The sequence below is a fragment of the Hakea prostrata genome, chromosome 3 (assembly GCF_041222555.1).
Source record: "Hakea prostrata isolate BN-2017 chromosome 3, UWA_Hpros_2, whole genome shotgun sequence".
Lineage (NCBI taxonomy): Eukaryota > Viridiplantae > Streptophyta > Magnoliopsida > Proteales > Proteaceae > Hakea > Hakea prostrata.
In genome coordinates this window covers 51,779,595-51,786,755 of record NC_142602.1, presented here as the reverse complement: position 1 = coordinate 51,786,755, position 7,161 = coordinate 51,779,595, and the positions used below count along the sequence as shown (strand labels likewise).

General features: G+C 42.0%; 1 non-coding gene across 1 annotated transcript; it reads left to right on the top strand.

Moving 5' to 3' along the window:
• The first annotated feature begins 4,367 nt into the window (after window positions 1-4,367).
• LOC149022446 (small nucleolar RNA R71) lies at window positions 4,368-4,474 on the top strand. The gene has a single exon (XR_016172602.1). It is a non-coding gene; the product is annotated as a small nucleolar RNA R71 (small nucleolar RNA).
• Window positions 4,475-7,161: the final 2,687 nt, after the last annotated feature.

Below are 7,161 nucleotides of genomic sequence, written 5' to 3'. Positions count from 1 at the left end.
ACGGTCAAGGCTCTGGGCGATCGTTGCTCGGCTGTCACAACGGCCCTAGCGGCCTTCACCCGCAGGCTTTCAGGGTTCATTCTTGGAGGCACTGCAAAGAAGAAGGACAAGAGTCAGAATTAAAAACATATCACTTCAGTCAAATTAAAGGATGGTGGTTAGAAGCTCACAATGAGCCAAGCCCCAGTACTGAAGGATGGAGTTATACTCCACTTCAAGTCCATGTATCTCTTGATACCACGGAATGGATTTGATCTTCCTGATGGCCGCCTCGTCTTCTCTGGATAAGGGAAGGCCTCGGTTATTCTCGGAAGAAGAAGTACACCTCCTCCAGGTGGTTGGGAAGATAAGATCTGATGGAGGCGCTCGACAGAAAAAGTATCGTTCGCGACATCTTTTGTGGTTAGAAGGGCAAGTTCCTTTGACAAGGATGCTGCCCCTCCAATCAAGTTCAGTCTTATTGCGTTTGGACAGAAAAACCCATCCGGGAGGATGGGAGATAGAAAGAACATGAAAATGTACAAAGAGAGAAAGAGATGGCGTAATGCCAAGTTCAAAACACAAACCCAAGAAGCCGACGATAAGACGCCGGCTATTGGGGAGGAGCATTCCGGGACAAATGTTCCAATGATTCGAAGCTGCGGAGAACAAAGGATTAAAAAAGGGAAAGCGAACCCCGCTTTCCGGTGCATCTATATACGAGAGAAAATTCACCCGAAAGGGATGAATCAACCCTCTCATCGGGGTGGGGAGCCCTAACTTGATATGAGGAAGGAAAATCAAAATCCTGGACAGCTGAAAGAAGGGTTTCCTCATTGTAAATGGAGGGAATAGAGCCAGGCCCACCATCGGACCCGGAAGTTTGAGGCTGCCTAGAAGACTCGACAATCTTGGAAGATTCAGACTCGAGAAGGACAGGAGAAGTTTCGGTTTTTCTTTCAAAACCTTTTTGAGAAACTTCAGCGAACTCGTGCCAGAGGACAGTTAGGGTTTTGTTATCACTATCCGACTGTTTGGGAGCAGGAGAAGCAAAAGCCTCACTGCTATTACCAACATTGGGTACCAGAGAAGCCCTATCGTCCGCCATTACTCGTTTCAGTAAACTACAAAAAGAAAAAGACAAGTAAACTTACTGATTCGGTGAGGCGGAAGCTTGAGAGCGGGAAGGCGCGAAAGCGAACAACAAAGGTTCAAATTCCAGACGGGAAGAATGAAACCTACGAAGACAATGAACCGCTTTTAAAACTCCCGCACGAGTGTTCGGGAATCTAAACGATCGAGATTGATTCAAAATCAGCGATCAAGATTGAAAGACGTTTTGAAAGTTTGAACTCACGAATCCGAAATAGGCGTTCGGAAACCGTCGCTTGGATGACGTGAGCCACGACAGATCAACTGCAAGGAGATATGTGGCCTTACACTCACAATGCTCGAGGAAAAGTGACCACCGCATTAAATGTGATATGCCATTTAATGAAGCACGCAGAGATTATCACCTGACGACGAACCCAGTTAAAAACCAAGCCCTCGGGATCGACCAAATGCTTGGTCTGGGGGGCTCGTGATATGGAGAGATTATGATCAGACCGGGTTCATACCTGGTCCGACCCTCGACCCCGGTCGAGACGGAGAGATCCGACTGGCTCCCGAGCACCATCGGATCCGGAAGATGGCTTGCTGAAGAAGAAAGCTTATTCGGCTGCAAGCGTGCCCTAATCCTACTTATGGATTAGGGTAATCACCCTAATGATGGTAGACTCGAATTGACGGCTGCGGATAATCATTATCGAAGGGATAATCATCGCATAACCTAAAGGTTATCTTAGGAGTCCTCTACTAGCCCAAACTAGTAGAAGTCTATTGCTCAACGGATCTAACTGATAAGGTCCAACGACTACCCGAAGAAGGCTCAAGTGCATCCAACGAAGGAGATTCGAAGGTACACTCTATATAAACCTCACTACCATACAAGGTGAGGAGATCGAAAAAAGAATACTATCTGAGACTCAGGTTCAGATACATACTGATAGACCTAAACTATCAGCGATCTGCTATCTAGATCACCCTTCCCAGTTCTTCATTCCTTAAGCTTTGCGCTTCTAGCACGGCCGTTTGTGATTAAGTTCATCAACTGACTTAGCCTTCGGAGGTGGACTCCCGACCCTAGCGGTCGGGCCACATCTGACGCTTTCGTTTTGCGAGGGGAACAAAAAGAAAAAAAAAAAACAAAAGAAAAAAATAGACCAAACACACAAACCCCCCACACTCCCCCCCCCCTCCCCAGAAAAAAAAAGAGAAAAAAATAAAAAAACCCCCCCCCCTTTATCCCCAAAAAACCGCATATTTATTAGGGGGGGGGGGTTTAAGATCCAACTTATGGGGAGACATGAGGGATGAGGGTTGGGGAGATGCAGCCAATGGAGGTGGAGGCTCAAATCTAAATGTGAATGGTGACTGCTCCAAAGAAGTGGAATAGTCCAACAATGTGTTAACTTCTTCAATATTTAGGTTAGATTCCCCAAATGGCAAGTAATGCTGCAGCGGATCATCAATAAACATGTTTGGAGTATAATCAGCCACTACCTCATCAATAAGGTTATTCGCAAAGCACTCTTCATCCCTATTTGGGCTTAAGGATGCATTGAAGATGTTGACTCTAAGTTTCTTATTACTAAATGATATGTGCATGACACCCGATCTACAATTGATGCAAGCATTCGCAGTGGCTAAAAAGGGTTGTCCAAGAATGACTGGTGGTAACTTATTGGTAGTTGTATTGTCTATATCTAGAATTAGAAAATCAACAGGAAAATATAGATCCTCAACCTTTACCAAAACATTTCCAAGTAGCCCATGAGGTCGTTTAATTGAGTGGTCTGCTAATTGTAGAATCACATCAGTGGGGTTTCAAGTTTCCTAGACCAAATCCATCATAAACTGAACTGGGTAAAATATTCACACTTGCTCCCAAATCAAGCAATACTTTGCTTATGGATAGATCTCTAATGACACATGAAATTAAAGGTGTACCTAGATCTTTAAGTTTAGGGGGCAGTTGGTTGGAAATTACCGAGCTGACTTGTTCAGTTAGGTGCATAGTTTTAGGTGTCTAAGTTCTCAACTAACGCTTTTAGGTGCATAAATATTTTAAGAATTTAGCATAAGCTAGAACTTTCTTGATAGCCTCCAATAGTGGGAGATTGATGCAAACTTGTTGGAATAAGTCAATCATCTCTTGCATCTTAGCATTCTTTCTAGAATCTGGAATTGAGGACTCAAGAGCTTTAGGGAAGGGGGCTTTTGGAGTGTAAGACTTAGGAGTAGGACCCTCAACAATTGGAATGTGCAACCCTTTACGAGGAAATTGATGGGGAATACTCAAAGGTGGTGTCTCTTTACTAGGCTTGTGTGCATCATCACCATTCTCATGGGTCAAATCAACCTCTTCTTGATTCTCAAGATTAGTAGGCAATGGCTTAGGAGTAGGCAAATGTGCATAATATTCCTTCCCACTATATGTCACAACAAAGACTGCTTGGACTTGTTATTTCCTAAACCCAATTTGATGATTAGGATAACCTATTGGTTGACTAGGTAACTGGCCAACGTCCCTCCTACTGATAGCATCAGCTAGTTGACCAAGTTGGGTTTCTAATTTGTTAATGGACTGAGAATGAGAATGTAACAATTGAGTGTTTTGCTCTAGTCCACTAAGTGCCTTTAGTACCTTATCCTCAAATGATGAATTCTATGAGGGTCATGGAGATAATGGTTGCTCATTCCTATATTTTGTTGCATATTAAATGGAGGTGGTCTATAAGGTATTTGATTAGAGGGATTGGGCATTGAGTTTCGCCATGAAAAATTGGGGTGATTTCGCCATCCTGGGTTGTATGTATTGGAATATAGATCATTGCCCAGTTTAGAAACTCCTTGGGCCAAATGTGCATGCTCCTTAACAAACTCAGGGTATTGTGTAGCCAAATAGCAATCACTGACATGATGGGATAGGCTAGAACATAAAGCACATGCTTCAATCTAATTAGGTGGAGAGAAACATGTAGGAAGTGGAGATGGGGTTTGTTCTCCTAATGACAAGAGATAGTCCAATTTCTTTGATAGCAAGTCAACTTTAGCGCTCATCTCAACGGTAGGATTGATCTCATAGAGAGTACTCCTTTTTGGTTGCCCAATGGATGGAATCTTAGTCCTAGCTGCTGAAGCATGGTGTTGGGAGTTTTCACTAAGGGTCTCAAAAAGTTCCCATGCCTCATTTCATTCTTGTGCATGAAAGTCACCACAAGGAAAATCCTATGTCGGTCTCTAAGGCCATCATAAAAGCATTGAACCAAAATTGCCATTTAGGAATAGTATGGTGGGGGCACTTTCTAAGTAATTCTTTTAGTCTTTCCCATGCCTCATGAAATTGTTCTCCTTCTTGTTGGGAGAAACTCGTTATCGCTCTCCTAATGCTATTGGTACGGCCAATGGGGAAGAATTTTTTAAGGAACCCCTGTTGCATTTCTGCCCAAGTGGAAATTTGAACATTGTCCACAAAATGAAGCCAATGCTTAGCTTTATCTTTAAGGGAGAATGGGAAAAGAAGTAACCTTAAAGTATCAACTGAGAGGTTTTGAATTTTAACCTTGGAAGACACCTCTAAAAACTCATCTAAGTGCTTATAAGGCTCTTCATTGACAAGTCCATAAAAAGATGGTAGCATTTGAATCACACTAGACTTGATCTCATATTGAGCCGCTTCTATGTCAGGCAACTTAATACAAGAAACCGGAGTGTATGTCGTAGGAATGAAATGCTCACTCAAGGGCCTCATTGGAGGCTCATTGTTTGCCATGCTTCTTTGCCTTCTAAGGTTGGTCAAGGTCTATTCTAACTCTAAATCAGATTGGCGACCATGCATACAAAAATAGCTACCACAGAAGAAAAGAAAAAAAAGCTAAGTAAATAAAATTAAAAGAAGATAATTGCAGCAAAAGAAAGAGTTTAGGACGTACCTGAAGTGCAATCCACGTGATCTTTCGAACAAAAATTACACGTGTGATTGAAGGGATGGGGATATTTAAAAATTAACCTAAGCAACCCAATCTAATGCAAATATTACAATTGAAATGTCCTAAATACAATTATATCAAAGAAATAAAAGATAACAACCTAAACTAATTCTCAAATCGCTACTCTTGCAGTTACCTACAAAACAAAGAAAAAGAGATTAGTTAAATAACCAAAGAAAAAATTAGAAATCAAAAACACTAAAGTTACTCTAAAAATTATGTTTAATTGACAAAAATCAATCCTAGCAACCGTGCTTCGGTTCCCCGGCAACTTCGGTTCCCCGGCAACAGCACCAAAATTTGATCGCGTCGCTAACCAATCAAAAATAAAATCCTATACTAATCTGGCTAGCAGAAAGTACGGGGTTTAACTATGGGGAATTAAAAGGCTAAGTTACTAAGATTGAATTCAACAAAACTAAATTTAAATTAAATCTATTAATTAATGCAAAAACTTAAACTGTGAATACGTGAAGATATTTGGATTTCGAATCCCCAATGCTTTTCACTAACCAATATAACTCTACACTTCAAGACAAAAAATGGTCTTTCTTAGATATGCCCTATCTTTGCAAGACTATCGTCCTTTGCCAAAGCTTGGCACGCTTAGTTTGCTTAGCTATAGAACATCTTTTGCTAGACTCAAACACAATCAACTAGAAGATATAGAACAATCAAACTAATGAAATAAGCAATGGTTCATCTACATCCCAAAGAACAGAAACTAGCTACTTGTTGCTGCACAATCCTGTTCGTCCCTTCAGCCGGTTGAACCTGCAAGAACGAGCTCGACCGTGGAGGTCGAGTTTTTACCTCCGACGATCTAATTAGGAATCCGACTAAAGAAGACAAGAAAGTAATGAACAATAATGATACGAATAGTGATAGTTCTATTCGGCGTACCTTTCTCTTGTGCTCCCTTACCTTTTTATAGGTTTTTCATGTATGAGTTCGTCTCGAACTAAAACATTACTTGGACTGCAATACGAACTTTAGTGATTGAGTCCTACTCAAATATGAGTTATTGAGTCCCAGTCGAATACTTTGTCTTCGGTTATTAATTTACTAGGATTCACTTTGTTATCCTGCATTTACACTTGTATAACCGACCTTGACTTGGTCTGTTCGACCTGGGTGTATCCGACCTGGTTCGACTTGGGTTTAACCGACCTGGTTCGACTTGGGTTTAACCGACCTGGTTCGACCTAGGTTTAACCGACCTGGTCCGACCTGGGTTTATCCAAACTGGTTCGAGCTAGTTTATTTCTCCCTTATCATAGGGAGTTCAATTTTGGGAACTGGCCGAGCTTAACAGCAAGGGAGTTCAATTTTGGTAACTGGCCGAGCTGATGAGCAAGGGAGTTCAATCTGGGAACTGGCCGAGCTGATAAGCAAGGGAGTTCAATATGGGAACTGGCCGAGCTGATGAGCAAGGGAGTTCAATTTTGGGAACTGGCCGAGCTGATAAGCAAGGGAGTTCAATCTGGGAACTGGCCGAGTTGATAAGCAAGGGAGTTCAATATGGTAACTGGCCGAGCTGATTAGCAAGGGAGTTCAATTTTGGGAACTGGCCGTGTAATATCCAGCCCTATTCTAACCTTGACCCTGACCCGGATCCACTGTTGTATTCAGGTTCGAAGACCCGAAGCGGTGGAAGAAGAGATTTATGGACCATTCTGATTGATGATCATGATTCGGAGACCGAGCCCATGGACATTGACAATGATACCCCTTGCTTAAATGCATTGTCAGTGTTTAAGGAAAGTCTGCGCATCGGAGAAGATTAATATGGTTGATGTACCAAATGACCTCTTGTGCACAATCCGAAGGTATTCCCCGAAACTAGACTTCTTGATTGAATTGTGGAAGAAAACCTCACTCAATTTGACCTTGTATAGCCTTTCAAATCCCTACTTGAAGTTTCTGTTCTAAACCTGAGTTTTCTGCTGGAAATATTTTGGTCGATCCTTTTGGTCGATGGTATCGACCAAGGACCATCGACCAAAATATCCCAGTCTCCCAAGTTAATGATTCCATGGAATATTCCTTTTCTATTTAATATAACCTCGAGCCTTGAGCCTTTTGCAAT